The 23,092-nt window shown below is 34.5% G+C and overlaps 1 pseudogene; it reads left to right on the top strand.

Annotated features, from left to right (window-relative positions):
* The first annotated feature begins 18,257 nt into the window (after window positions 1–18,257).
* On the top strand, window positions 18,258–18,977 carry LOC131049852 (DNA-directed RNA polymerase subunit alpha-like; annotated as a pseudogene).
* The last annotated feature ends 4,115 nt before the right edge of the window (window positions 18,978–23,092 follow it).

The following is a 23,092-nucleotide window of genomic DNA, read 5'->3' on the forward strand; positions in this document are numbered from 1 at the left end:
TTCTTCCTTGCATCATTCAACTTTTCACTAAAAAAGGCGATCGATTTACCTGCTTGGCTAAGAACAGCTCCAATACCTACATGTGAGGCATCATAATCAACTTCAAACACTTTTTCGAAGTCTAGTAATGCTAATATGGGAGCTTTAATTACCTTCTTCTTTAGAAACTTGAAACTTTCTTCAGCCTCATTAGTCCACATCAATTCCTTTCCTTTGTTACAATCTATTATGGGTGCAACAATGCTGCTAAAATTTTGAATAAACTTTTGATAAAATGTGCCAGACCATGAAAACTTCTTACCTCTGTTATGCTCTTAGGACTAGGCCATTCCAAAATTGCTCTAACCTTCTCTGAATCCATCTTGATACCTTCTGCAAAAACAATAAATCCCAGAAATACCAGACTCTCTTGCATAAGACTACACCTTCTCAGGTTTTCATAAAGTTTCTCTTTCCTCAAAACATCCAATATGATCTGCAAATGCTGCAAGTGCTCTTCTTTGCTCTTACTAAAAATTAAAATGTCATCAAAATAAACTATAACCAACTTACCAATGTAAGGTCGAAGCATTGTATTCATCAATCGCATGAAGGTATTGGGTGCATTAGACAACCCAAATGGCATCACCATCCGCTCATATAATCCATCTCCAGTCTTGAAAGCAATGTTCCATTCATCCACTTCTCGGATCTGAATTTGGTGATACCCACTTCTCAAATCAATTTTACTGAAATACTGGGCCCCTACAAGAACATCCATCATGTCATCCAAGCAAGGTATAAGGAACTGGTATTTTATAGTAATTCTATTGATTGTGTGGCTATATGTGCACATTCTCCATGTACCATCTTTCTTTGGTGTTAATAATGCTAGTACAACACATGGACTCATTCTTTCTCACACAACACCTTTCTTCATAAGCTGCATCACCTACTTGTTGAGTTCTGCATGTTGTGTAGGGCTCATCCTATATGCTGCCTGATTGGGTAAAGATGTTCCCTGAATTAGATCAAGACGATGTTGAATATCTTGCTTCGGTGGAAGACCATCAGTAGCTCATCAGGTATAACATCACTATATTCTTTGAGTACCTTTGCTACTTCAGTAGGTATTGATATCCCTCCTCCTTCCTCCGTTTGTACCATTAATGCATAACAAAATCTTGTAACCTTCACTTCCTTAACAAACTCTCTTTCAGACAACATATTCTTAGCTTCTCCTACATCCTTAAGGGGTAATATGATGACTTTTGATCCCTCCTTCCAAAATCTATATGTATTCCTTTCCCCATCATGCATGACCTTTCTTTCATATTGCCAAGGCCTCCCCAATAATACATGACATGCATCCATTGGGATGACATCACACCAGACCTCATCTTTGTAAGTTTTTCCTATACAAAGCTTGATCATGCACCTCTTATCAACAGTAGCTTCATTCTCATTCTTAAACCATGCAATATGGTAAGGGTGAGGATGTTTCTCACACTGTAAATTCAACTTATCTACCCTCTCTAGAAACCATATTATTACAACTACCATTGTCAATAATAACTTAACATACTAGTTCAAAAAATATTGGTTCGAATCCATGAGTCATCAGAGCTTCGAATCTATGCTTTCTCCTTCTTTGGGATTATCAAGGTTCTCCTTATCATGAGGTTTTCTCCTATGTCTGGGAGAACTTCTAAATCTGCTCCATCATTTTCAGATTTAGCTAAAATCACCCTGGACAATCCTCCTTTATTTCTATCTTGCATGTTAAAATTTGAGCACTCAAATTCTTTGTGGCCTTCTTCCCCACACCTAAAACAAGTGAATGGTCTCCTTTGGCTTTCCCATCCTCTACCGCCACCATAGCCTCTTCCTCTTTGAAACCCTCATCCTTGTTGTAGCTTAGAGGACTCTGAGTAGGTATCATCTTGCTTCTCTACTCCTTGGGATGAAACTCCCCTACCATAACTTGAACCGCCACATGAAGGAGATGAAGTACCCCTTCTTCCTCCTCTATTCCTTTGAAAATACTGTCTTTTTTTCTTTTCTTCTGCCTTTAGAGCCAATTGATAGGCCTCTTCCATACTGTCAATCCGGTGCATGCTTAATTCACCCTGAATTGAAAACTTCAATCCATTTACATACCTAGCAGTCATTTGTTCATCAGATTCTTGATGCTCAACCCAAATGGACAACTCGTAAAATTCATCTGTGTAATCTTGTACAATATATAAGTTTTGCTTTAGATTTTGAAATCTGCAAAACAGAGTTTGTGCATAGTCTAAAGGCAAAAACTTTTCTCTTAATTGCTTCGCCATCTTGCTCCAGGTTTTGATCTTCTCTTTTATTTTCCTCATTCAGTCCTTTTGTAGATGATCCCACCAATTCATTGCATGACCCTTTAACTTAGTGCATGCAAACTTACCTTTTTTTTTCTTTTTTTTTCCTTTGTCATAGATTTCCACTCAGAAAATTTCTCCATCTCATTCAGCCAATCAATCAACTCATTTAGTTTAAGACTACCTGCATATTCTGAAACTTCAACTTTAATTCCTTCATTCTTCCCTTCTAATTCCCTAAGAATCCTCTCTTCAAAATTTCCATGATTTACTAGCTCTTCTTCAAACTCTTCAGACTGATCTGTATCTCCTTCATCTAAACCTTCATCAAAATTATCTTCTCTTTGCCTCAACCTCTAATTTTCCATTATATTTGTGAGCTCTGCAACCTGCCTTTGGAGTTTTGCATGTCTCTATGCATCTGAGAAAGACCTCTTCCTCTTCCTCTCCCAACCATCTTCTTGCTCTGATACTAGATGATGTAGCCAGTTAAAACATAACCAATATAACAAAGAATAATCAGAAATAAACACAAGTCTAGATCAAATGTTCTTCATTATTCTTCTGCAACTCCAACTATTCTACCATTACAGTGAAAAAGTACCTATTTTAAACAATCACCAAAAATTTCCTTTTTGGGCAGATTTTTACAAAATCCAAAAATTTCCATTTAAGGAAAATTTCAAATCTATCCCAAAAATCATGAAATCTTCTAGAAATCTAAAAAATATTCCTATGACACAAAAAACCAACTTTCTAATCTCAAAAAGATTACAAGCTCAAAATTAACTAAAAAACTAAAGTTCTAAAAAACTAAAAAAGAAAGTAAAAGCCAATTTTGAGGCCTTAGATGAAGGAATCCGGCCCTGAAAATTTGAATTTTTGGAGGCCCTACCAAACTTGGTTTGTTTAAGAATCCAATAAAATCCTCAATATCTATGTCCATGTAAAATTTCAGCCCAATCGGACAATTGAGTCAAAAGTTATGACCCCGCGAAGTCCTTGCATCAATTTGAAATTGATTATAATCACTGATTCACCCCCCTCTCAATGATATCTTGTGTTCTACAATTTTTAGTAGCGGAATATCTACAGTATCTTATATAAGGATATTCATATTTCTAATCTTTTTTAATTTGAAATTGTTAGAGTTATCATGTATTAGCTGATAATTATTTATTTAATTATTAGTCTATTACAATCTACACTTAAGCTAAACTTAGGCATTTAATAATATTGTAGGTATTTAATAATTATTCTAATTATTAAACATACTTTATCCCTTTAGGGATTCTTTAGGGTTGCACATCTTTAGGGTTGCATATTCTCCTTTTATAAGGATTTTTTTTACTTTTTCATTGAATTCCCTCTCTGAATGATAATATTTTTCTTTATAGCCATTATTTCTTTTTGCCTCCATTCTTCTCTTGTGACAAGTATTTTGCTTGTAGGTGTTCTTGGGATCTTTGAAGTTGTATTTCTCAACTTCTTCATGGTATCAGAGCCTACATCTACTGCTACTTGTTCCTGATTTTTCACAATATTTTTTGGAGGCTAGGGTTTCAAGTTTTTCAGAGTTTTGTATTTGCATCTAGGAAGCTTTTTGTTTTTGGGCATTTTGGGTTCAAAAAGATCTTACCATTGGGCTCAAAACACCCAAAAACCCACATTTTCATATAAAATTTGTCCAATTTGAACAACTATGGCTCTGGCAAAAAAAATTTGTTTTTTGCCCTTCTTGGGCACATTTTTTGAGATGAACAAATTAAAAAAAAAATATTGTCGGTAGTTTAACGGCTTGCCCAGGTCGACATAGTCACCATGATGGCCTTGGAGCCGCCGACGGTCTCCAGGATTGCTGCGGGAGCCTTGGCAGTTACCGTCGTGGTTTGCAAGCACCCGACGGTCTTTAAACCACCGACCACCAGCAGTGGCCCCGCCGACCAGTAGTCGCTGCCCGGCCCCGCCACCCAACAACCACCGACCACCAACAGCGGCCCTGCCACCCAGCAACCGCCGGCCACCAACAACGACCTCGCCACCCAACAATTGTCACTCGACCGCCACCCCTCCACTCGTAAACCTCCATCACCTCTTCGTTGTCACTCAACCCAGTCTCCACCTCCCTGCCAACAACAAGGAGGGGTTTTTTTCTTTTTCTTTGAAGGCCTTTTGATAGGTAGAAGGTTTTTTTGTCATAACTTGGGCAAACGAAGTCAGATTTTTGGAAACAAATAGGTGTCAGAAAACTATTTCGGATATCTCTTAAGATATGGAGGTTTGTTATTTTTTTTTTTGCTATTTTGATGTTGCTTATGATGTCAAAGCCAAAAGTTCATTTTTTCACTCCGGGAGGCATATCTTGAGCATCTGGACTCCGTTTTTGGCACATGAGATATCATTGGAAAGCCGGTTCTCTGCATTTTCTAGTGGTATGGGTCATCTTTCCAAATTATTCTTCATGTACATTTTATTCAATTTTTTGCATTTATGCACTCTGGTGAATATCTTGGATGTTTTCAGCTCCTAGGATCCTTTTCTTTGTGTGGGATGACTCATCTTTGGTTTTTATTTCAGTATTTCCAACCTTTTTCCTCTTTTTTTTAGCATTGTATACATCATTTTGTAAGCATTTCCTCTTTTTCAAACGCACTGAGATAAGGTACCAATATGTCTTGCATGCTTGGGATCTTGTACATCTTGTGCCTTACTGTACTCGCACTCCATTATGCCATGGGGGCGTTTGATGTTTGCCTTTGTTTTCCATCTACCTTTGTCAAGTGAGTGTTCCTTCCATGACATTAGCCTCATGATGTGTGTCAAGTGATCCTTCCACGACACTAGCCTTTATATGTGTTTGTACTTTCTACTGCACTCTCACTATTCCTACTTCTTCGTCATGCAATTTTTCTTCGCATTCACTTTAATTGTACCTGTCACCTCTCCCTTGTCAACATTATGAGGGGGTTTCTCTTGTTGGTTGTTGGTTCTAATGCTTTCTTGTTTCGTTGGAGTACAGTCTTTCATTCCTATTTTTGGAGGCAACCTTCCATCTTCGATTGATCAACTCTTCAGACTTTGGTGTTTTTGCCATCTATATCTTCGAGTTTAGTTGTTTGCCTTTGTTTGCCATCTGATTGAAGAAGTTTTATTGGAGGGCACTCATGTAGATTATAGTCTTCTCTACCTGATCATCTTTTATTTTAGTGGAGGTTCTTCAGATTGACAGTTATTCTTCGACAGTTTTTGCAGGTTCTTCATGCTTCAATGATTCTTTAGCTCTTCTTTTTGTGCCTATATTTTGGAACATTCTTGTTTGGAGGCTTCTTCACTCCTTCACTTGTATTTCATCTCTTTTTGGAGTAGAGTTTTTGCCCATGAGGTTTTCTCTATTTCTCCGCTTTACAAAGATATTTTGTACTTGGTACCTCATCAAGCCTTGTTGTCGTGATCCAAATTTGTCTTCATCATGTAGTTGCATTTTTTGCCTCATGCATTTAGTTTTTTAGCTACACCCTAAGTTCATATTAAGGGGGGTGTTAGAGTTATCATGTATTAGCTAATAATCAATTATTTAATTATTAGTCTATTATACTCTATGCTTAAGATAAACTTAGGCATTTAATAATATTGTAGGTAATTTAGATACACTTTATCCCTTTAGGGTTTCTTTAGGGTTGCATATTCTCTTTTTATAAGGATTGTTTTGTACTTTTTCATTGAATTCCCTCTTTGAATGATAATCTTTTTCTTCAGAGCCATTATTGTTTTTTGCCTCCATTCTTCTCTTGTGATAGGTATTTTGCTTGCAGGTGTTCTTGGGATCCTTGAAGTTGTATTTCTCCACTTCTTTGGAAATATTATCATTTTAGTATCCAATCTTTTGGACATTTTTATATAATATATTTTTTCTGATTTATTTAATATTTTTACTAAATTTATTATATAGAATATGTATGAAAACACATAGTTAATTTCTTTATTAAATATTTAAAATAAGCATTCTCTATTTCTTTAAGAAAATAAGTTGAAAAGAGTAAACAATTTATAACATAATATTTTATTTGAATTTTGGATCAAAATTTCTTGTAGACTTTGCACCTCCCACTTTAGTTGTGGTACCTACAATGGTGGTTTCTTATATCTCTAATTATATGCCCTTTGTTCAAGCAGTCCATGTCTCATTGACCTACATTGTTTCATCTCTAATTGCCACTACTTATGTGACCGATATTTCAATGAATCATATTGTTATTGCTCCTTTTGGTCCTTTTGGTGCACCTTTGAGTTTTGGCCTCATTCCATCCATATTTCTGGATTCCCATTCTTTGAATTGTCAAGGTCCCCACTAGACGTGACAACTTGCTTATCGAACTTGTCTGTTGCCTCTAATGGATCCTCCAACACTACTCCTTTCAAATTTTCAAACAAAAATAATTCTTCAAGTACTATTGCTCACTTCAAAAAAGAAGAGTCATTCCCCCTCGACCTTGAAAAATCAAATTGTCCCATTCGACCCACTCTTGGGTTCCAAATCTAATCTTAAATAACTTGTTTAGGTCTATTTTGGTCCAATAAAATTGGTTTGTTTTATGGTTTGGTTTCCTTTTGGGTAACCCTAGTCTTTCCTTCGTTTGGATGTTTGCAATGTGACCCCTTTCTTTTTGCCCATTTATGGCTCCAACTTTGCTATGTCTTTCGTGGTTGCCTTGTTTTGTCATTTTAGTACTAGTTTGGCTCCATTTTGCACTTGATGGTTTGTGTTTTTTATCTATAATGGGTTGGGGCCCTTCCCCAGTAATTTTAATAAAAAATATTTTATTCATCAACTTCTCATATTTGACAACAATACATGAACTCCTTCCACTATTGTATGGGTCAATAATTGAGAATTGGCATTAATAAACTAATCCATCTACCCATTGGTATATAAGAATTTTTTCTACTTTTTCTAATATTCAATATTTCATTACACACTCATGTGATATAATATTAAATTCATCTCTAATAATAATAAGCATTTATTATTATTAACTTTTTTTTTTAATTTTAATTAATGTTAATAATTTCTCTATCTTATTCTAATTTTAAAAATTGAACTAAACTATGTAAATTAGATATTAAATTTTAACAAAACATGAAAAATTATGTAGGTACAGAACAAAAAAAATACATATCAAGATTCTCTACCAAATCATTCAGAATCTAGACAAACCCATATTGAAATGAAGAGGTTATGGCTATATAATTTTGTAAGTAACTTTTATGGTGATTTTTTAGGAACTTTTCTAGAAACAATGACATTCAAACCTATTTTGTGACAAATCATTTAATTATTTTATTCTATATAAGAGGTCACATACTTTATGTGATGAATCATTTTATGGTTTTATTCTGTAAAAGAGGTCACATGCTTTATGTGACAAATCATTTTATGATTTTATTCTATAAAAGAGGTCAGATACTTTATGAGGGAATAATATCATGATTTTTAATGTGAAGTCATTTTACTTGAAAATTATAGAATGTTATGTTAGAGATAAATGCCTTGTCTTTTTTATTCTTGTAAAATTATTCCTCTTTCATATATTATCTTACGTAAAGATAAGAGACATATGGGAAGAGATGAACTTGAGATGAGCCATATGAGAAGAGATAAAGATAAGAGACATGACTTCTTGGTCTAGTAAGGAATTGCTTGCTATGACTCATGATACAAAAAGGAGATTAAAAAGAAAAACATCATTTTGCTAAATAATCTAATAGAAATCAACTACAAAGTGTGTGCTATAGTGTGCACCAAAAATAGATAATGAAAAACAAAGTCATGGCTTTCAAGTAATCCAGAAAAAAAATCAATCGTAAAATGAGTGTTGTAGCATGAACCAAACAAATAATGGTGTGTTATCAAAATGTACAAATCAAACCTTGTGGTGTGTGCACAAAGTGGAACATATAACATAATATAGGCTCCCACATTAAAGAGGTTGTGTACACCTTACTAGGATAAATTTCATTAAGATAGTGTAGATACATCCAAAATACAAGCACATTGCAGTAATGAAATGCCCCCAATCATTGTGTTGATCTTATGGTTTACACTTGAAAATAAACAACCCTATAGGAATTTTAATGATGGGAGACTTGTTGTACTTTACTAAAATTGCCTTCAATATTTTAGAATTCGAATCTTCAAAGATTTGGAGAGATAAAAGGGTGGAAAGAAACATAAAAAAAATATCCCTAAGGGGATTGTTGGCATTTGTATGAAGATTGCATTAATAAAATTTAAGTTTTGTCATTGATGTCAATTGTAACCGGTAGTGATGTTGTTTTGCAACTAGAAGTTGAGCAGTGGAGGAAACCCGCATTACTATTGAAGCAATGAGATCAATCGGTAACCCTACCTATTGATATGCCAAACCCTAACTAATGGAGCTTGGTGAATCAGTTGTGTTGATCTATGATCAAATGGTGATCGAAGATGATTATGCCACATATGCATGATGTACATGATGAGTTTCAAGTGGTTTTTAGTGCATAGAGATAATTGTTTTATCTCGGGAATGAGCGAGTACATTGCATGAAGTGTAAACCACGTGATGAGTTACAAGATTCGATGAGCGGTGATCAAGGAGCAGTCGAGGTTGTCTTGAAAAATGTGTTGATGATTGCTATGTGATCTAATGGTCATATTTGAACTGATTTGTTTGTAATCTCTATGAGATCTTAGGTTTTGTGATGTGTTATCGACCTATTGTTTTGCTTATAAGGCCGATGAGTTGTTTTGTAGTAGTGTTGGCAATTTTTGGTTAAGTGTTAGTGTGATTGATTGCTAAACCAGAAGAAGTATCTGCAGAATGTTTGGAGGCAGATAGGAGCATGAATAGGATCTAATCAAGCAGAGTAGTGCTATTACCAGATTAGTAAAAACCTTGTTGTTCCCTAACAATTACAACAGCTAAATCCCTTAACTGATAAATTTTTAATAGGCTTGGTGTTTTCTAAATCCTCTCACCAGGTGATCCATTAGCTTGGATTTCAAATCCTCTATCAAGGTTACTCCTAACAGGGTATTTCTTTTAATAGGGCATTGTAGTCAATCCCTTAACTGGGTGGTCCTTAACCAGATTTGTTCCTAAGAGGACATTTTTGTAAAGCTTCTAACAAGGCTTGGCTCCTAACAGGCTAAACGTCAGAAGAGTTCAAAATATTTGTGGGTATTCATCCCCACCATGGTTTTTCCCATTTAGGTTTCCACATCAAAAATCATTGTGTCAAGTGATGAATGGTTTTTGTGGTTATGTTTTGATATGGTTGATTTTTTTAACTTGTAAATCTACTTAGATATGTTAAGATGATCAGATGTGATCTAAAAAGTATTTTTACTAATGTTAGTAAAATGTTTTAATAGTTTGGTCAAATGGTTTAAGAGTTTTAGATCTGTTACACTGTTATTTTGTTATGCCAGTCAACTGATAAACTTGATAGTGAAGTTGCAGTTTATTGCTTAGTGTTTGAACCAGTTAGTTCAGTGATTGATTTGTGAGTTGGGTTTTAAGTTTGGTGAGAGATTAGTCAGTTTTCTATCCATTGATTCATTCCCCTCTTAGTAGTTGTCCAAATCCTTATTGATTCATCATATCATCAATTGGTATCAGAGCATTTTAGGTCCTCTAGTGTCTAAGCCTAACAACTTGAGGTAAATATCTAGAAGATCATGATGAAGAAAGAAGTTCTGAAGTTCAATAGGGAAAACTATAGAATCTAGAGTGATAGGATAAAGATATATATCAAGAGTCTAGGCAGTCAATACTCAGAACATGTTGTTACCAAATACACCTTGCCTAGTGGGATTCTGACTGATGATCAAAAGAAGAAGCAACAAGAGAATAATCAAGCATTGGAGGCCATTATTAGTTTCTTGTCTGATTCAGAGTATGTTGATATCCATGGTTTGGAGACTGCTTATGATGTGTGGAAGAAACTTGAGGATATCTATAGCTATGATGAACATGTGAAGATTTCCAAAGAAGAGAGCCTGAGAGGTAAATTTTGATGACATGCAGATGGTTGAAGGTAAGAATATTCAACAATATGGTCAAAGGATCAAGGAGATAGTTGGTGAGATCAAAAGTGTTGGTGGTAAAGTGGAGGATACCACAGTGGTTAGCAAGGTGTTGAGAACCCTTCTACTAGTCTACGCTATCTGACTTGTAGCCATTTAGGAACTAAAGTCTATTGATAAAACAAAGGTAACTATTGACTCTAGCATTGGTAAATTAACTACATTTGAATTAAATGGTTATGATGGTAGTGCTTAGAAATCAGAATCTGCATTTAGAGCTTTAGTTTCTAACCCACTTGTGAGAAAAAGAAGATAAGCCAGTCACAATTATTAGTCTAGATCCAGCAAAGAAGTTGATGATGAAGATAGTATGATTGAGCTTGAAGTATTGTTGGCCAAGTGGTTACCCAGAGGTACTGGTAAGTACAGAGGTAAATTACCTTTGAAATGCTTTGCATGTAACTGGATTAGACATATTGCAGCTAACTGTCCTAATGGAGACAATGAGCATAAGCATGAGAAGTATAAGAAGTACAAAGGCAAAGGCAAAAGAGATTGCCTCATTGCAGTTGATGGTGGAATAACTAATGAGGAATCTGAGGGAGATGCAAATGAAGACATTGTCTTCGTTTCCATTAAAGAGGAGACATAAGATCAGAAGGAATTAGTCTCTCGTATGGATAGTTTTGATGATTGGATCATAGATAGTGGTTGTTCACACCACATGACCGATGAATGAAGTAAATTTCTTACTTTAAAGGAATTTGATGGAGGAGTTGTGAGATTTGGAAATGACTCACCCTGCATGGTAAAAGGACAGGGGACCATTTCTCTTAATGGAAAGAGTAGTGCAAATGATGTCTACTAGGTTGAAAGATTGAATCACAATCTTTTGAGTGATACTCAACCCAATGACAAAGGTTATCCATTGGAATTCAAGAATGGTATGTGCAAAAGCTATGGGAGAAAAGGTGAACTGATTATAACTGCCAAGAAGACAAAAGGTAACCTGTTTGACCTAAATCCTAAAGTCAACAATTGTTTAATTGCTAAAGGAGATGATAGTTGGCTTTGGCATCAAATATTTTGTCATGTAAATTTTGGTAACATTGTCCAAGTCAGTAAGTCCAAGTCGGTAAGAGGTTTGCCTCAATTGGACAAACCAGTGAATGTTACATGTAAGGAATGTCAGTTAAGAAAGATGACATCCTCAACTTTTAAGAGAAAATCTTTCTCAGTGGAACATTTGCTAGATTTGGTTTATACAAACCTCTATGGAACAATAAGGACTAGAAGTATTCTTGAGGTGATCAGTATTTGATGATTTTCACTAATGATTTCTCAAGAATGATGTAGGTCACATTCTTGAAGGATAAACAAAATCCTTTAGTAAGTTTAAGGGATTCATGGCCTTAGCTGAAAAGGAAAGTCGAAAGAAGATAAAGTGCTTAAGAACTAATCGAGGTGGTGAATTTACTTCAGAGGAATTCACTAGATACTGTGAAGATAATGGAATTAAGAGGCATCTTTCTGCACCTAGGACACCACAACAAAAATGGTATTGTAGAGAGGAACAACTGGTTAGTTGTTGAAGTTTCTAGAACTATGCTGATACAAAGAGGTGTAGCAAAGACTTTCTGGAGAGAAGTTTTCAGCACACTTGTCTACACTTTGAACCAGATATTGGTTATGAGAGGTAAGGATAAAACACCTTATGAATATTGGTATGGTAGGTCGCCTAATGTTAGTTATTTTAATATTTTTGACAATAAATATTTTATCAAGAGAAGTGACTATGTTGGTAAGTTTGATGCCAAGAGTGATGAAGGCATATTTCTTGGTTACTCCATCAGTAGTAAAGCCTACAAATGTTACAACAATAGGACAAAGAAGATAATTGAAAGTGTTGATGTCCAAGTGGATGAATGTCCTGAAGATATAGGAGAAACCAGTGAGAAGAAGAAGGAAGATGAACCTTATATTCTGATTTTGGGACCTGAACCGATGAAGCCAGAAGTTGGTGAGAACAATGTTGTACTACCAGTTTAACTAGAACAAGTAGATTTTGCAGAGGATGAAGATAGTGAGGAAGAAGAACCTGAAGATAATGATCATTTTATTCAAAGGTATGTAAGACTCAATCATAATCCTGATCAGATTATTGGAGATAAAGATGCAAGAGTATTAAACAAAAGAATAATTAGAGAAAATTCTTGTATGATCTCCACTATTGAGCCTAGAATTGCAAAGGAAGCCTTTGGAGATGATCATTGGATCAAGGCTATGGAAGAGGAGATTTACTAGATTGAGAAGAACAATACATGGACTCTAGTACCTAGACCAGTGAACAAAAATGTAATAGGTACTAAATGGGTATTCATAAATAAATTGAACAAAGATGGAGTAGTAGTCAGAAACAAAACAAGATTGGCATGCAAAGGTTATGCACAGGAAGAAGGAGAAGTCTATGGCGAGACATTTGCAACAATTTCTAGATTGGAAGGTGTTAGGACTCTACTTGCATCTACAGTATATAAGAGATTCAAAGTATATCAAATGGATGTGAAATCAACATTTCTAAATTTTATACTGGAAGAGGAAGTATACATTGAACAATCAAATGGTTATGCTTTGATTAATGTAAAGGATATGGTGTGCAAACTACACAATGCACTATATGTTTTGAAGCAAGAACCAAGAGCATGGTATGAAAAACTACATTCACTCCTAATGAAGATAGGTTTTCAGAGAACCAGTGAAGACAACAATATATATCTCAAGAATGAAGGAGATAAGATACTGGTTAGTGAGGTATTTGTGGATGATATTATTTTTGGAGGCAATGATGACATGAGTGATGACTTTGCAAATGAGATGAAAAGTGAATTTGAGATGTCTCTGGTAGGAGTAATAAAATTCTTTATAGGATTGCAAATTCAACAGATGAAGAATGGTATCTTTATCACACATTCCAAATATGTGAAAGAGGTATTGAAGACATTTGGAATGGGAGACTGTAAACCAATTGGGACACCAATAGTTATAGGTTGTAAACTGTCTAAGGAGGATGATGTCGCATCCGTTGATGAAAAGGAGTACAAGTCAATGATAGGGAAACTACATTATGTTGTTCACAGAAAACTGGATATTTCTCATGCAGTTGGATTAGTTGCCAGATTTCAGAAGAACCCAAAGGAGACACACATGGTTGAAACTAAAAGAATATTTAGATATTTGAAAGGTACTATTGATTATGGATTATGGTATACACATGTAGGTAACTTTGATTTTAAAGTTTATACAGATGCAGACTGGGTAGGAAATTTTGATGATGGAAAGAGTACAACCAGAGGTGCATTCTTTCTTGGAGGAAGGCTTGTATCTTGGAGCAGCAAGAAGTAGAGTTGTATATCACAATCCACTGCTGAAGCTGAATATGTTGCAGCATATATGAATTGTACCTAGGCAATTTGGATGAAACACATTCTGGAAGGATTCAAGTTGAAGATTATAGAACTGGTAAGGATTTGATGTGACAACACCAGTGCAATAAATATTTCAAAGAAACTGGTGTTGCATGCAAGAACCAAGTATATTGAGCTAAAATATCATTTCTTGAGAGAGAAAGTACAGAGTAACGATGTGTTACTAGAGCATGTATCTACCAAGGAACAACTAGCGGATATCTTTACTAAACCTCTGCCTAAGACTACATTTGAGTATCTTAGAGGTTAGCTAGGGGTTGTGCCCCTACATGAGGTCAGTTGAACAGATGTGGAAGATATTAGTCCTGAAGCTTATTGAATATCTTGAACACGGATTGGTGTAGAATGGAGCTACTCCACAGGGGGAGCATCTTGTTGTAGAATAGTGAAGTATGACATTGTATGTTTTACTTTCACTTTGGCATTGTTGTCAAAGGGGGAGAAGAACTATATAATTGATAAAGAGAAGAACTATAGCCAATTACTAGCTGAAGACATGGAGACACAGTTGAAAGAGAGTACATGGTAAAATGTAAACTAGGATAGATATACCTATGTATGTGCATTACTCTCAATCATCACAATCAAAGGTTATTAATATTTGTATTGACATCAATGCCAACAAGGGGAGATTGTTGGCATTTGTATGAAGATTGCATTAATGAAGTTTAAGTATTGTCATTGATGTCAATTGTAACCGGTAGTGATGTTTTTTTGCAACTAGTAATTGAGCAGTGAAGGAAACCGGTATTCTATTGAAGCAATGAGATCAACCGGTAACCCTACCTATTGATATGCCAAACCATAACTGATGGAGCTTGGTGAATCGGCAGTGTTGATCTATGATCAAATGCTGATCGGAGATGATTATGCCATGTATGCACGATGCACATGATGAGTTTCAAGTGGTTTTTGGTGCATACAAATAACTATTTTATCTTGGGAATGAGAGAGTACATTGCATGAAGTGGAAACTGCGTGATGAGTTGCAGGATTTGATGAGCAGTGATCAAGGAGTGGTCGAGGTTGTCTTGAACAATGTGTTGATGATTGCTATGTGATCTAATGGTCATGTTTGAATTGATTTGTTTGTAATCTCTATGAGATGTTAGGTTTTGTGATGTTTTACTAACCTATTGTTTTTCTTATAAGGTCGACGAGTTGTTTTGTAGTAGTGTTGGCAATTTTTGGTTAAGTGTTAGTGTGATTGATTGTCGAACCAGAAAAAGTCAGCAAAATATTTGGAGGTAGATAGGAGCATGAATTGGATCTGATCAAGTAGAGTAGTGCTATTACCAGGTCAACAAAAAACCAATTGTTCTCTAACAATTACAATAGTTAAATCCTTTGACCGGGCAAACTTTAAAATGCTTGGTATTTTCTAAATCCTCTAACCAGGTGATCCATTAGCTTGGATTTTGGATCCTCTATCGAGGTTACTCTTAACAGGGTATTTCTTTTAATAGGGCATTGTAGTCAATTTCTTAACCGGGTGGTCCTTAACCAGATTTGTTCCTAATAAGACATTTTTGCAAATCTTCTAACAAGGCTTGGCTCCTAACAGGGCAAACTTCAAAAGAGTTCAAAATATTTGTGGGTATTCATCCCCACCATGGTTTTTCCCATTTGGGTTTCGACGTCAAAAATCATTGTGTCAGGTGGTGAATGGTTTTTGTGGTTATGTTTTGATATGGTTAATTTGTTTAACTTGTAAATCCACTTAATTATGTTAAGATGATCAAATGTGATATGAAAAGTGCTTTTACTAATGTTAGCAAAATGTTTTGATATTTTTGTCAAATGGTTTGAGAGTTTTAGATATGTTACACTGTTATTTTGTTATGTCAGTCAACCGGTAAACTTGACATTGCAGTTGTAGTTTATTACTCAATGATTGAACCAATTAATTCAATGATTGATTTTTGAGTTGGGTTTTGAGTTTGGTAAAAGATTAGTCAATTTTCTATCTATTGATTCAGCCCCCCTGTCAATAGTTGTTCGGATCCTTATTGATTCATCATATCACCAAGATGCACCAAAGATCTATGATATTTTAAACATCAACATAAGATTTAAAATATGTCATCAAAAAATAAGCACATAACACCACTATCTCTTCATTATTAGGGGGAGAACATAATATATAAGATCATATGGATGTAGAATTTAATATTTAGATTACCCTATGAGAAACATCTATTGAGGCTCGACAAAAATCCATATTTCCCAATAGCCTATGATTATTACTAACTTCTATCACTTCTTAGTTCATTAAATAAGAAAGATACAATATGAAATCAAACATCACAGGTTACTAGAAGAGTGAAACTACACATGATTTAGGAATCCACAAAAACAAATCAAAATTATAAGAGATAGAGATTAAGACAAAATATTGTACTCACTTCGAACATAGAATTTTAAATCATGCATTATAGAAATCAAACATACAACGAATATGAACTTGGCACAATTTGATATATTCTCTTTCATTATTTTATGAACTAAAATTAAAGTCTAAAATTAAAGTCTAAGTAAAATACAACAAAGTCTTCTTTTGATAAAAATGATGAACCCTTAATACAGAATGTCGATGAGCTTAAATAGGAATAGAAAATAGAAATCATAATTTCTTTGAAACCAGGAAGGAACCTTGCATATCTTTTTTGCATTGAATTTTAATCATGGCAATCATTGTAGCCATCTCCACTAATAGTCTAAGCATCATAATTAGTTTGTCATGCATAAAAACAAAAATGCCACTTGTAATACCCATAACTTTTCTATTGCAACAACCTTGAGTGCAGTAGCTTGATCTCATGGATGGACTGCCCCTTTTAATAGATGCTACAATCTACTTCTTTCCTTTAAAATTCGTCAGTTACCAATAGCAGAGATATTTTCTAACTTAATTGTAGACCCTTTCAAAATATTCTTCCGACTACCATATGTCAATATTCAAAAAAAATTATCGGGCCTTTTGTTCTTAATTCGAAAGGTGTGGCAAGTTAGTGGACTTTTTTTAATAACCTTTTCTTCGATGCCATCAACACATGACAGCTCTTCAGAGAGACTTTAAGCACTAGAGCCTTTTTCAAAAATAGAAAATGTGGTGATGACACGTGTTGGCTATGTGCACTTTCAAGGAAAAGGGAAAGCCGAGTATGCTTTAAAACTCCATAAAGGTGCCAAGTGTTGCTACCACGTGTAAGCTTACAACTTACAAAAAAATGTCTCCGAGATGAAAATTCTGGAAAAGGGGTTTAAATTAAGAACTAAGAAAAATAAAAGAAAAACAAAAGGACCTCGAGGATTATTGTAGATACTCGTCTAAACGTAGGAAAATAAAAGGTGAATGTCACAAAGTGAACATAAGGGATCCACTATCTAGGGTCAGTGTGTGCATCAAATAGATCATGTATATCAGGTTGATAAGGATTATCAGGTCTATTAGGTTCTTAAAGGCGATATCTATTATGTGTTGAAATGTAGTTTCGACATTCGAGAGATCAAAAGGAATCATTGCATATGTGAAAGTTCCCTAGTTTAGGTGAATGTTATTTTATGTTGATGTTATTCTTTAACCCATACTTAATTATATGCAGAAAATCCATGAAGCAATGAGAACATTTTCGACATAGCAACTGTTTGGAAAATTTGCTCCATGGAGGGTAGTGGATAGTGGTCATTTAGAGAAGCTCTATTCAAATCTTGAAAATCCACACATAAGTAGATATTTCTGTTCTTCTTTCAGACCAACACTAGGCTGGACACCCATGTCCTATGTTTGATTGGGTAAATGATCTACTTTCCGTTAGAAATTTTCGAAGTTTATCCCTAAAAGAACTTATCAATTTTAGAAGAGAATCTCTACTTTCTGTTAGAAATTTTATAAGTTTATCCCTAAAAGAACTTATCAATTTTATCATTTTTGTAAGAAGTTCATTGCACAGGGAGCGGCCAGAAGGAAAAGACAAACTTATGCTACAAAAATTATTCTTTTTTTTGCAGCTCTACCTGATTTATAGGTTCATTTCGTCCAAAAACCGGTGAACACTTTGTACCCAATAAAATTTTGGTCCGATTTGCCAAATCTTGAAGAATCTCTCTTATTGAAACAAAACTTTGTTTTATAAAATAAAAACTATTTTCCATATGTTCCCAATGATCTATTTTGGGATACATGCATACCCTCAACATAACAGACCGACTACCATTACTAGTATTCCACCAGAATCGATTCATGCAAATTAGATCCTCTACTCGATAACGAGGCCAAAGAAAATGTCTAATTTTTCACCTTATATCTATGCAAAGAGGTTCATCTTTTTCGATGAGACCTTTTTCATTTAGTATCTCTTTACTATTTAATCCAAAATACAGAATAAGCATTTTCATTATAGTTGTTTCACTCTATCTCCACTTCGCAAAGTTCAAGCTAATACAATAGGCAGTGCAATAAGAAGAGTATTACTTGGAGAAGTAGAAGGAACATGTATCACACGTGCTAAATTTCACAACATATCAAACGAATATTCTGTAATAACAAGTATTGAAGAATCAATACATGAAATTTTGATGAATCTGAAAGAAATTGTACTTCGAAGTGATGTGTATGGAATTCGAGAAGGATCTATCCATGTTTTCAGACCAAAAATGGTAACCGCTCAAGATATCATGTTACCACCTTCTGTGAGAATAATCGATACTACATAGCATATAGCTAACATAAACAAATCAATTACCTTAGATATATCATTACAAATTGAAAAAGACCACAGATATATTATCTGAAATCCAAATAATTACAATCCTAAGGATGAAATTTTTGCTATAGATGCTACCTTTGTCTTTCCTATAGATGCTACCTTTGCCCCTATTCAAAATGTAAATTACAATATTCACTCCTATTGGAGCAAAAATGAGACACAAGAAATTCTATTTCTTGAAATATGGATGAATGGAGGATTAGCTCCTAAAGAAGCACTTTATGAAGCTTCTCAGAATTTGATTGACTTTTTCCTTCCCTTTCTAAATGCAAAGGAAGAGAACAATGATGGAACAAGCAGTCTAAGCGACGATATTACTTAAGTAACAATCATTATCAATTTTTGAGCCATAAGAGACTTAATATTAGGGTTAAATAGCCTTTGTTTCTATCGGATTGGCTTAGCTCCCTCAGTAAACTCTATCTAGTGTGCTAGATGACAATACAATAATACCCCTTCAGGTCATTGTAAGTCCATCCTATAACTTCGTTGTATTTATAACACCAAGAAATTAACTGATCTCTGTCTTTTTGAGGAACTTCCTTTCCAACTTTATTTTCTACCATTTTTGACCTCCATGCCAACACAATATCTTTTATCAATGACAAACTTTTTCTTGTCATTCCTTGCATCATCACAATCAAAGATATTTTCTAATGTTAATAATCCTTTAGGAAGCTTGTTACCTTTCAGCTTTCAATTATTTGATCTTTGTACGCTTCATCAATTTAGGTTATAGTTGTTCTATGAATTCTCCTGTATGTTGCATGGACAAAAAAATTTGAGCATTCCTCCCAAATAAATACCAATTTGGATCATTATCAAGAATTGAATGTCTCACAATTATTCACACAAAATGCTTATTTTTTATTTACTCATCCAATCATAACTAGTTGATTCGCTTTCATAACTTGTTTTATTGGGATCACTTGAATGTTAAAAGCCTCCAACCCTTCAATTAGGTCCTAGAATTTGTGTCAATGGGATCTCATGCATACATTTTCAGAAACTAAAACCTTCTGAACTAGCTTGATTACTAGATTTGAATCTCCAAAAAAAATTAGCTTCTTAATTCCCATCCATTCAATAAGGGTGAGCCCTCTTACAAAGAATTCGTAGGTAGCTTCATTATTTGTACAAGAAAATTAAAAGAAAAAATCCCTTAACATTTGTTCTCTAGTTCAAGAATTTAAACGAATACCAACTTTTGAGCTAGCTCTACATCGTGCACCGTCAAAATGCATTATCCATAATTTAGACTCTTGATCACAATTATCTTCCACAAACTCTCATTTCTCCTTGGTAACTAAGGGGATAGGTTGATCCTCATCAAATATCACATAGGTTCCCATATGTGTAGCATGAATGTTTCTATATCTATGAATTGATTGAGAAGATCCTCTTCTTTTTCATTTCTATCTCTAGTTATAATTTCTTTCTCCAACATCTCAACATAGTAAATTTCATCTTTAGAAAAGAATTATGATTAGGTTCAAAGTTCATCATAGCATCATTTTCTATGTGTTTGAAGTGCAGGGATTCAGATAGTACTTTTAATTAAGACCCATATTTGGTTTTGAGGATAAAGTGAGACCAATCAAGAGACATATAACAACCAATCTTTGTCATGGAATCTCAAGATAGGTTGAGACCAAAGATAGGAATAATGTTGATGATAACTACTTCTTTATGGATGGTAATGTTAGGATAGGAATACAAGGTCAAAGGGAGATCCTTAATTATTCCTTTGGCCTAAACCCTTTGCCATCTAATTGCATAATTCTTATTTCTAGAGGCTCATACTTTATCTCAAAGGCTTCTGCAATCTATTTTGGCATGACTATAGTGCTAGCTCTGGAATCAATCATAGAATTGTGTAATAGCTTATTACCAACTCAAAGGGTTAAGAAAACGGGCATGAGCTTTAACTTGTATCTTCTTTCTTTTTTTGATCACTTAAATTTATAAATGTGGAGGATTGTTGTTATTGTGTGGGAGTAGTTGGTTCTTTTCCCTTTTCATTCACCAGTTTAGTGACATCTTCAACTTGTTCTTTCTTCTCTTGACCCTCCAATGCTTCTTTTAACAATAGCTTCTACTCTAGGATAGCCAAAATATCCCAGAGAGACACATTTGTGGGAGCTTGATTTAATTATTCAACCACATTTATGGATGCAAGAGGTGGAACCTTAAACTCTTTTAGCTTATATGAGAAATTACTCTTCAAATTTTGAAAAGGTTGCACCACACCAGTAGTAACACGATGTTTTTAAAAAGTCAACTTTGGCAATTGGATCTAGGGAATAGGTTCCTTGGTGACCCTCCACTTTGAGCGAGTGTTATACTTGAATTGCACTTGTAGGAATTTCAATGTAGATGCATCATTTACAAACATTTTCTCTTCCTCTTCCATCTAGGAGAAAATCGAATGTATCAACAACAATTTCTACTTCTTGTTCCAAGGACATGCCTTGCATCTAGGCAGTCAAAATTTCAAGTTGTCTATACTTAAAGATGAATAAGTGTATACTCAGAATATTCTAAGGAATATTCATAACATCATTACATGGTAAGAACTAGACATTTGAGTCATCCACCATGATGTTCTGTCTAGCAAAGTTATCTTTCTATTTGGATTCATGGTTACTATTTAAAGAGGAGTTGGAATAGGAACAATTTGAGTTGAAGGTTGTGGTTGATTGTTCAACCTTGTTCCTCCTTGATATTAATTCTATTAATAAGATGATCTCCCATTTTAAAATCCCTTACATGGAGGATTCAAAGGCATCACCTATTGGGGCTTCATGTTGATGATTTAATTTTAGAAAGTGCATAGCAGATTGTTCATGACACTTATTTTAGTAGCCAATGTTGGAGGAGCAAGAACATTTATTAGTTTTGCATTTAAGAAAACATACATTGATTGCGTGTGCGTAGATGTGCTAGGAGTCACTTCATTTTGAAGTTGACCTACTATTTCAACTAATTATATGCTCTTACCACTATTTCATATTATTGTGGTGTGACAATACCTCCCAATGATTTAACAGTCATTGATATATCTAGGTTGAAATCTCTAAGGAAGAACAAAAAGGCCATGGCAAGGGGAAGATGTGCCATTAGAGGAATTCTTTTCCAATTTTTATGGAAATGAGTTGAAATCTATCACAACTTCATGTGGATTCCTTTTGATGGTTATCAATTGTTGTACTAGGGATGGGCAATCTCCTTTGTGTGATAACCTATTGAAGAAGCAATTTTAACAATCTCCTTTGTGTGACATTTTACTTTGTGTCATTATGTACTTTACAACAATCAAATAGATCATGTAGATTTTTAGCTAGCATCTTGAAATATTCTTCCGTAAATTTAAGAAGATCTTTTACTATTGAAACAAGGAAAGGATCCAATTGAGATAGAAGTGTAGGGGCAATTAATGGGCTACTAGTATTCCAAGGCACAATTTTTTTGGGTAGTTCAATAGCCACTTGTGGTGGTTGATGAACTTGTGCATGTACTTTTAATGTAGTTTCCCTGATTTCTCTAACCTAAGCTATAGATATTAAAGGGGGTAACAAAAAGTCTCAGTTACGTGAGGTTTGAGATCTATTAACAAGATAATGGCTCATACGCCCACTTAAGGTTTAGGGATCAGTCAAAGCAGGATCCCACTAAGAATGCTTGAAAAGGAATTGTTGATCTTATGGTTTACACTTGGGAATAAATAGCTCTATGGGAAGTTTAGTGAATGGAGGACTTGTAGTTCTTCACTAAATGCCCTCCAAGATTTTAGAAGCCATATATTCAAATATTTGGGGAGAGAAAAAGAATATAAAGAAACATAACAAAAAACTATCCCTAAGGCAATGCACCAAAGATCTATTATATTTTATCATTAATAGCACTTTATAATATTTGATCCAAAAATAAGCACATAACACCATTATCTCATAATTATTAGAGTGAGATCAAAATGTGTAAGGTTGGACAAACACAAAACATACTATGCAAATTCCCATGTGGGAAACATCTATTAAGGCTTGATAGAAATTCATATTTCCCAACTGTCTATGAGTATTGTTGACTTCTATCACTTCCTAGTTCATCGTATAAGCATAAGACAATATCAACTAAAATAGCACAAGTTACTAAAAGAGTGAAACTACACATGATTTAGGAACCTATATGAATAAATTAAAATTATAAGAGACGAAGATTAAGACAAAGTATATTGTACTCACTTGGGACATAGAATCTTAAATCATGAATTATAGAGATTGAACATATACAACTAAGGCAAAGCTGGCAAAATTTAATATGTTCTCCTTCACCAATTCATTGACCAAAATTAAAGTATGAGTAAAATATAATAGAGTCTCCTTTTGATAAAAAATTTCAACCCTTAATACAGAACACCCATGAGCTTAAATAGGACCA

This window comes from Cryptomeria japonica, chromosome 5 (assembly GCF_030272615.1).
Source record: "Cryptomeria japonica chromosome 5, Sugi_1.0, whole genome shotgun sequence".
Taxonomy (NCBI): Eukaryota; Viridiplantae; Streptophyta; class Pinopsida; order Cupressales; family Cupressaceae; genus Cryptomeria; species Cryptomeria japonica.